Source organism: Hemitrygon akajei, chromosome 2, assembly GCF_048418815.1.
Source record: "Hemitrygon akajei chromosome 2, sHemAka1.3, whole genome shotgun sequence".
Lineage (NCBI taxonomy): Eukaryota > Metazoa > Chordata > Chondrichthyes > Myliobatiformes > Dasyatidae > Hemitrygon > Hemitrygon akajei.
In genome coordinates this window covers 102,308,179-102,318,316 of record NC_133125.1, presented here as the reverse complement: position 1 = coordinate 102,318,316, position 10,138 = coordinate 102,308,179, and positions in this window count along the sequence as shown.

The following is a 10,138-nucleotide window of genomic DNA, read 5'->3' as shown; positions in this document are numbered from 1 at the left end:
TTCAGACCACAGTCGCAAATCCAGTTCCATGCTGAAGCACCTTGATCAAATCATGCAAATAGCACTGAGGACGTCAGACCACAGCCACCGAGCTGATCGAACCTTGCAGCGTGGGACCGAAGACACCAGCACTTTCCACCGGCAGCAGCAAGAGAGAGAGAGCAGTTTAATGCAGGCACACGGCACTGAACACCTGTTCAATTTCCGCTCTCATCCTTGTCGAATTTAATCTGGCTCAACGCTTTAATGGACGGGGAGTAATGGAGCTGACCACAGGGTCAGATGCTGCCATTAGAAATTCGATGCAGCGTACATCCCCAGCAACAGTCATAGCTGAGTCCATGCCAAATCCCCTAGGAGATCGCAGAAGCACCTGATTGTTCAGTTGGCCCAAAAATACATTCTTAAAAGGGAAATTACAAGCTGCAATTGATCACAGTTCAGAAAAAGAAGACAAAGTATATCTTGAAGAAGAAATAGAGTATCTAATAGTTTTGTATGATGTCTGCAAGATGTCGCCATTGGTCACTGGGGATATCTTGCTAATCTTGTCAATGCTTGAAATTTGGGATTTGTGTATCCTGTGCACCCTTCAGGGTGTGTTCAAGACTGGTTTGATAGGTTCCAACAAGAAACAACCACCTTCCTCTTCCTCCTCACTTTGACCTCTTCACTATCAACATGTTTGGCATCATCTTGTAATAAAAGTAATTAAGTTGCCTGTAATCTAAATAATCAGTAACATCCCTGTTGGAAGCTAAAGGGGACATGGTTTGGGCGTTGAGGTAGAAGGTGAAACAACAACAATGCACAATAAAGTGCAAGAGCTACAGAGAAGTGCAGTGCATGTTAATGATAAAATGCAAGATCATAATGAGTTTGATTGTGAGTCCATTTTATCTTACAGGAAGTCTGGTCAACTGATACCAGAGGGAAAGAAGATGTCCTTGAGTCTGGTGGTTTCAGGCTTTTGTACCTTCTGCCTGATGGGAGAGGGAAGAAGAAAGAATTAAGCCAAGAATCTAAAGACAAAGACCAGCCACAATCTTCTGCGTGGCTGAGGAGGCACAGGAGAACTTATGACCTACTTATGCCTAAATTTCTTATTCTTGGGTTCTATGGACCATGGAGAGTTTGCTTATGCCCTCTAGCAGATTGTCACACCACGGATTCGGCAGTGCAGTAGATAACGCAATTGCGCTTGTGAATTTGCGCGTGTCAAGTAACTATTATTTAATCGTGATAGTAATTAACTACATTCTTGTCGTCATAGTGCTTGTCGAGACTTGGACAGAGCACAGCAACACTTCACTGCTGTTTTGCCTTCGGCCTTCCCTGAGCCATTGGACTTTCAAATCAACTGAATCTGAAGACTAGCGGTATTCGTTTAATGTTTAGCTGTTCTTTTCAGCCGCAGTGTAGGCTTCGTTTTCCTTTTGGGAGTTTTAGTTAACGGCCCTGTTTGGCCTAACATTTATTGTTTTATTTTCCCTTTAACACGGTTCGCATTAAAGTCTGTGAACTATCGACCTGCCTCAGTGTCTCTCACTCCACACGTGGGCCATATCTGAACACGGTAACAGAAGATGATCTAGTATTGGGCTGGGACAAATGCTACAGAAGAAATGCAAAATCAAGGAGCTCTGGACCTAGTTCAGGAAACAAGTGGGAGCTGGGCCAATGCTATCTTCATGATCCACAGCATTTAGATCCCATCAGCTGAAAACGGAAACCTCAGAAAACATTCAAAATGAGATTTTAGAATAAGATTATTTGCAAGTCACTATTGCTGCTATTAATTACATTAAGTGGTTTCTCAACAACCTTGGTCATTTTTATCAACTGAGGTATACGCACCAAATTCCAACCAGATGAAATAGTATGTTTTCCAGGTCTGGTAGGTCCTCTCACTATGACCTCTCTAAATTCATAGCACATCAAGCTTACTAGAATGTTTGAAGGGCAAAGTCACATGGAAGAGGACTGGAGAAATTGTACGGTCGTGGCGGACACACTTGGCTGTGAGAAAATTCAGGGCATGGTAAATCTGAAATGTATTTTGAAGTGGAATGTATGCAATGGTTGAGGAGAGAAAATATCTAAATGGTAGCCTTTAGATCCTACATGGGCCAAGAAACCAGAACTGGCAAGGGGCTAAAATAGTGGAATTTACTGGAGCCATATGGCATAAGAGAACTATTAAACATTAAGCGGCATTTTTTGAGAAATATTCCAATTCCACCCCACAGAAGGTATGATTCTTAAAGCTATTCAAAAGACATAGCCTAATGATGTCACTCAGATTCCAGCTACACTTTATTGAAGTAACTGTGCCAAAGAAAATACTTCCATGATTTCTTCAGGAACCAGATGGAGTTGCTGGACTCCTCCAACCCGTACAAGGAATCCTTGGAGAATTCAATGTCTCTCTTTCACACACTCACGAGGAAACATTCCACAACCTGTTTCCAATCCAATTACCTTTGCTTCAATGTTCCCATGGGCTCCAGCTGTTGATCAACTGGTCTGATGCGATTGAGGCTGGTGTTGAGAAGGAAGCTGGCTTGGGCAAGTCAGATAAAGTCCAGCAGTTAAACTGACACATCTTCATGTGTCAGCCTGTCACACAGAGTTAAAATTGGGCAAACAATCGCAAAGCAGTGTCAAATTAATTTTTGGCAAGTTGCTTGGCATTCAGATGCCAGCAAATCACCACCCAGAAGCAAAGAAGACCTGATTATATTTAGTCTCACTTGCCCTGTGGCATAAAAATTACAGCATAGAACACGAATGTTGAAGCCTAATGTGCAAATCTCAACAGCATTAAAACTTAGCATACACACTCTTTGAGTTTGAATATAACAGCCTACTTTGGACACAACGTCCCTAGCAGTGACATCCTATCAAGGTAGATGAGTTGAACTGCATGACTCCTGTGTCTCTATACGACACAATTCCTCGTGGATGTCAGTGAGTGAAGCATTGTGGGAGATTGAAGCATTGAGACAGCAGGCAGTGTGCACTGCCTTCAGAAGACCCTGCACTTGAGCGATCTCCCTCTCTCTCTTTTGATGGTGAGTGAGAGCCTAGGGGTCTTTGAGTTGGGGGCTTGGAGAAGTGACGTGGAAGATTGTGGCATTGAAAGAGCGAGCTGCTGGTGTCCCGCTCTCATTGTTGCAGGAGAGATCTCCTCTCTCCCTCATTCATGGGAGAGAGGCTGCCTGAGACATCGAAGTGGTGGGATGAACAGTAGTTTTTCATGGACTCTTGACCATGGTTTCTTTGGGGGCTTGCTATTGCTTGCATGGTGTGTGATGAGGAGAGTTGATGCAAATGGGGGCAGGTTTGATGATCTTGCTGCTGCTTGTGTATGGGAGGGGGGGCTTTGGATTCTAACGTTTCTGTCATTCATTTTTTGAGTTTTTTTCTGTTTTGTGGATGCCTGCAAGGAGTAAGAATTTTAGGTTGTATTCTGTACACACTCTCTGATGTTAAATTGAACTATTTGAACAATTGAACCATTTGCACATGAACCCCTCTTTATGTTTTCCCACTTCTTTTATGCCTTCTGTTTATTTCAGATGTGGTTCTGCTACTGTTGGAGCCTGATAGCTATATTCCAGTGTTGCACTTTTGGGCTGATCGGGTGATCTGGCGCTTTGCTGTCTCCGAGAGTGTTCCATGAGGCTGTGAGTAAAGCATGCGACATGAAGGCCAGGAAGCAAGGAGACCAGGATGTGAGCCCACAGTCGACTCCATCTCTCGTTATCTCACTGATACGGGCGCCTTGGCAGATTGAAATCGTCGAGGCGGATGTGGAGGTGAACAGGTGTTCGGCATTGCCTACCAGCCTCTTGTCTGCTGCTGCCCGAAGAAGGTGTCGGTGTGTGACAGTCTCTCTCTTTCCTTCTCTTGCTCGCTGCTCCCAAGGGATGGTCCCTGTGTTGAGTGGTTTCTCTCTCTCTCTCAATGGTGTTGGAAGGTGGTGCCGGAGCAAGGTTTAATCGACACGGTCTGCGGATTGTGGATTCTAATTCATGTATAATATGTTTCTAGTTTCTCTAGTCGCTTCTCTTTTGTTGCTTGCTTGGGTGATTTTGAGTCAGTGTGGCCTGCAGATAACAAACTCTGAGCTGAACTGAATACGCCTTTTTATTTTGTGTTATGTATTCTGTGTTTTCTCTCATTTTTTGTTGCTTTATGCACATGTATGGAGGGAGGGGGTTTATGTTTTTCTTCTTTGAACAGGTTTCTTGGTTTTCTTTGTTTCATAGCCCCCTGTGGGGAAGACGAAACTCAGAGTTGTGTACGCATGCATACTTCTAATAATAAACATACTTTGAATTTTTGATCTCTTTTGCTAAGAAAGAACGGCTTAAGTCTCCATAAAGTACAAATCATTCAGTTCAGGAGCATTGATTTGTCAGGATAAAACTGATTTACTGGTTACTGTTTCACAGTGGGGGATTAAGTTCACAGCCTGAATGTGGAGGATTTGGTTACAGATTGTACACTGCATCCAACTGCAATGGAAGGATATTTATGAATATTAACTTAACCAAACAGTTATTAAAGAAAAGGAAGAAAAACAAAAGGACCCATCATAATTTAACAATCAAATGTGCACATAAGTTGGAGCTCATCTTGAAGTTGTCTTTAACTCCCGCACTGGACCCTCGGTCTGTGTGAAAGCATCCACCAACTTCTGAATGCCGCTTGAAATCCGTCTCGAACAAATGGGCTCCCCCACGGGAGTACTGGTACTTCCTCCTTGAAGCCATTCATCTGCACTAAACACCTTGTGCAACGGGGATGGCGTCCTCGTCCATCCTCCTTCCTGTCCTCTCCCAGCTCCCGCCAAAAAGACTTCAACCCACACCAGTGTCCCTCACAAAAACCTCTCAGCCCTGATTTCTCTAGAACCTTCTCCCAGTTCTGCCATACTGATTGGCTGACACAACATTCCCAAGTTAAACAACAAGATCCCTTATCTTAGCTCAAATCGGAACAGGCTGAAAGCAACACTGCTCCTGCGGCCTACTCCAACTGCAGAGATGCTGGCTTCTCATCTGTAGTCTTGCAACATTAACTCAGCTTTGTGATTAACTGAGGCTGTGGCCTGCTCTAGCTGTGGTGATGCCTGACTTTGTGTCTTTCATAAAATTCAGTTCTGAAGCTATTTGCTTACTTTTATTGTTTGCACAATTTGTATTTTCTCTTTCTCTCTCGCATTGGGTGCCTGAAGGTCTTTTTTTCATGTTTTTTTTGTTTCTTTGTTTTGTGATTGCCTGTAAGGAGATGAATCTCAAGTTTGTATACCGTATACAGACTTTAATAATAAATGTAATTTGAACCTTATTCAACACTTCCATCAACCAAAACACTCCACCACCACTCACACGATTATCCCACTATGTTTCACGCTAAAAACAATTGACAGTGGCCAATTAATTGAGTAACTTGCACATATTCTGCCATGTGCAGAAGTTCGCTGATGACACGGCCATAGTGGGGTGTGTCAGGAATGGACAGGAGGAGGAGTATAGGAAACTGTTACAGGACTTTGTGATATGGTGCAACTCAAACTACCTGCGTCTCAATATCACCAAGACCAAGGAGATGGTGGTGGACTTTAGGAGATCTAGGCCTCATATGGAGCCAGTGATCATTAATGGAGAATGTGTGGAGCAGGTTAAGACCTACAAGTATCTGGGAGTACAGTTAGACGAGAAGCTAGACTGGACTGCCAACACAGATGCCTTGTGCAGGAAGGCACAGAGTCGACTGTACTTCCTAAGAAGGTTGGCATCATTCAATGTCTGTAGTGAGATGCTGAAGATGTTCTATAGGTCAGTTGTGGAGAGCGCCCTCTTCTTTGTGGTGGCGTGTTGGGGAGGAAGCATTAAGAAGAGGGACGCCTCACGTCTTAATAAGCTGGTAAGGAAGGCGGGCTCTGTCGTGGGCAAAGTACTGGAGAGTTTAACATCGGTAGCTGAGCGAAGGGCGCTGAGTAGGCTACGGTCAATTATGGATAACTCTGAACATCCTCTACATAGCACCATCCAGAGACAGAGAAGCAGTTTCAGCGACAGGTTACTATCGATGCAATGCTCCTCAGACAGGATGAAGAGGTCAATACTCCCCAATGCCATTAGGCTTTACAATTCTACCACCAGGACTTAAGAACTTTTTAAAAGCTATTATTAATGCTTTTTGAGATAGTGATTTAGATGCATATCATATTTTTTACTGAGTTAAGTATTGTATGTAATTAGTTTTGCTACAACAAGTGTATGGGACATTGGAAAAAAAGTTGAATTTCCCCATGGGGATGAATAAAGTATCTATCTATCTATCTATCTATCTATCTATCTATCTATCTATCTATCTATCATATTTGAGTTGTAGAAAAAAACCAGAGCAGCCACAGGGAACACTGGCAGAGAACATGCAGGGTCCACAACAACAGCACCAAAGGTTAGGACTGAACACGTGTGGCTGAATCTGAGAGGCTGTGCTACTGAAGTGCCCTGTCCTTTTCACACCTGGTCTTGGCAGCTTCATTTGCAGTTTTTAACTATATCCAGCTGTTAAAACTAACTTGGTCTCCATCCATCTCTGCTGAAGTAGGAAAACTATTTGTTTCTGTGTCTTTCTGCTGGAATCCAAGAATAAATGAGGTGCTTTACCGAAGATGCTAAGGGAGTGGAGTCTGCGGAGTCACATCACTGAACCCAATGAGACATGACGCAGAGTCATAGAGACATAGAAAACTACAGCATAGAAACAGGCCCTTTGGCTCATCCAGTCCGTGCTGAACCATTTAAACAGCCTAGTCCTATTGACCACAGCCTTCGTAACCCTTTCCATCCGCATATGTAACAAAACTTCTATTGAATGTTGAAATTGAAATCACATCTATTATTTGTGTTGGCAGCTCGTTTCTCACACTCATCAATCTCTGAGTGAAGAAGTTTTCCCTCGTGTTTCCCTTAAACTTTTTGCCTTTCACCCTTAACCCATGACCCCTATCTCTTTCAACATTATTTACATCTTTCCTGTAAGCTTTTCTGTGAACCTGCAACAGTTTGTACAGCATCATGGATTATCATACCTCCAGAAATTCACAATTGTACAGTATTCCAAGCTTTAGAAGACATTTTTCTGTGACAAAAGGACAAGAATATTATTTATAGTTCTGTGACCTGAGCTGGCTTGGATTTGTCAGAATCATATTCCCATTGCATAATCCAAGTTAGGATGGCAGTCTATATTGAGGAGGCACAGTACAACTGGATGTGTTGTCCTCCGGGTGAAATGTTGTATCGGAATGCTCATTGTAGTGAGTTAGGTGGACTTTTATTACACCTTGCCACTGCAAAAAAATAAGCTTCTGATCTCCCAACAAATATCCCCTTTAATCACATGGAGATTCATGACGAGGGAACACACACCAGTCTTCATCAAGAGATCAGAAGTGGAGAGAGTGAGCAATTTCCATAAGACATAGGAGCAGGATTAGGCCATCTGGCCCATCGAGTCTGCTCTGCCATTCAATCATGGCTGATCCTTTTTTTAATCTCCTCCTCAACCCCAATTCCCCGACTTCTCCCTGTAACCTTTGATGCCATATCCAATCAAGAACCTATCAGTCTCTGCCTTAAATACGCCCAACAACCTGGCCTCCACAGCTGCATGGGGCAATAAATTCCACAAATTTACCACCCTTTGGCTAAAGAAATTTCTCTGCATCTTTGTTTTGAAAGGGTGCCCCTCTATCTTGAGGCTGTGCCCTCTTGTCCTGGACTCTCACACCGTAGGAAACATCCTTTCCATATCTACTCTGTCTAGGCCTTTCAACATTCAAAATGTTTTAATGAGATCCCCCCTCATTCTTCTGAATTATGGCGAGTACAGACCCAGAGCCATCAAACGTTCCTTATATGATAACCCTTTCATTCCTGGAATCATCCTTGTGAACCTCCTCTGAACCCTCTCCAATGTCAGCACATCTTTCCTAAGATGAGGGGCCCAAAACTTTCACAATACTCAAGGTGAGGCCTCACCAATACCTTATAAAGGCTCAGGATCATATCCTTGCTCTTGTATTCTAGACCTCTTGAAATGAATGCTAACATGACATTTGCCTTCCTCCCCACCAGCTCAACCTGCAAGTTAACCTTCAGGGTGTTTTGCACAAGGACTCCCAAGTTCCTCTGCATCTCAGGTCCCTGGATTTTCTTCCCGTTTAGTAAATAGTTCAAATATTTATTTCTACTACCAAGGTGAATGACCATGCATATTCCAACATCGTATTTCATTTGCCACTTTCTTGCCCATTCTCCTAATCTGTCTAAGTCCTTCTGCATCCTATCTGATTCTTCAACGCTACCTGCCCCTAAACCAATCCTCATGTCATCTGCAAACTTGGCAGCAAAGCCATCTATTCCATCATCTAAATCATTTATATACAGCATAAAAAGAAGAGGTCCCAATACAACCCCTGTGGATCATCACTGTTCACTGGCAGCCAACCAGAAAAGGATCGTTTTATTCCTACTCACTACGTTCTACCAATCTGTCGATTCTTTAACCATGCCAGTAACTTTCCTGTAATACCATCGGCTTTTAATTTGGTAAGTAGCCTCATGTGTGGCACCTTGTCAAAGGCCTTGAAAGTCCAAATTTACAACATCCTGAGCTTCCCTTTTATCTATCCTACTTGTAATCACCTCAAAGAATTCCAACAGGTTCGTCAGGTATGATTTTCCCTGAAGGAAACCATGCTGACTTTGTACTACTGTATCTTGTCCTGTATCATCAAATACTCCATCATCCCATTCTTTACAAATGACTCTAACATCTTCTCAACCACTGTCAGGCTAGCTGGTCTATAATTTCCCTTCTTAAAGAGTAGAATAACATTTGCAATTTTCTAGTCCTCTGGCACCATGCCAGAGTCTAATGATTTTTGAAAGATTATTTCCAATGCCACCACAATCTTAACGCTACCTCTTTCAGAACCCTAGGGTGCAATTCCTCTGGTCCGGGTGACTTATGTACCTTTAGGTCTTACAGCTTTTTGAGCACTTTCTGTCTTGTAATAGTAACTGCACCCTCTTCTCTTCCTTCACACACTACAACATCAGGCATACTGCTAGAATTTCTTTTTTCTGGGAGTCAACATCTTTGAGGATCTAACCTGGGCCCAACATATTGATGCTGTTACAAAGAAGGCAAGACAGTGGCTACATTTCATTTGAAGTTTGAGGAGATTTGATAGGGCACCAAAGACACTCACGAATTTCTACAGAAGTATTGTGGAGAGCATTCTAACCGGCTACATCACTGTCTAGCATGGGGGAGCTACTGCACAGGATCAAAATAAACTGCAGAGAATTGTAAACTCAGTCAGCTCCATCATAGGTGCCAGTATGCAGGATGTTTTCAAGGAGCAGTGTCTCAAAAAGGTAGCATCCATCATTAAGGACCCTCATCACTATTCTTGATTATTGTGACAGAGAGCACTCAGTAAACGAATTCCTTACACACACACACACACACACACACACACACTTGTCATTCTGCTGTCACTGTGCTGAATGAACACACTTCAATGTCTTCCCTGGCAATGCATCCTAAACCGAGCTGATGTGCCTGAGTTGGCTTTCTGGTGCCTTTCCCACCATACATGGCAGAATATTCCACTTCTTTAGTAAAAGGGATGTGTAAATGGGTATATGTTGTTCTCCATGTGTATTTAAGGTATATACTGTACTTCTGTTTATTTTGTAATACAATTGTATCTACATTGTGGAGTGCATCGAATTCCAGTTCATGTGTAGACATAAGTTAACTTGGTGGGTAATTAAAGATAGTACGTCCTGGTGCTGAATAAACAGGTCTCCTCGCCCTTAGTGGCAGAAAGAGATAGGGGCTGCAGGGAGTTCACAATGGAAAAGTAGTATGGAGCTATTATTGTGCTTTCCTGTGGATTTCTCTTTGTAAATATTAGCATTGTCTTTTCATTATTCTTGCTAATTTTTGTAAACTTGATATTTAACACACCTAATAAACACCCTTCTATGAAAGTGCTAAACAATTCCATGTTTGGTAGATAAATGGGTTATGAGCAAAG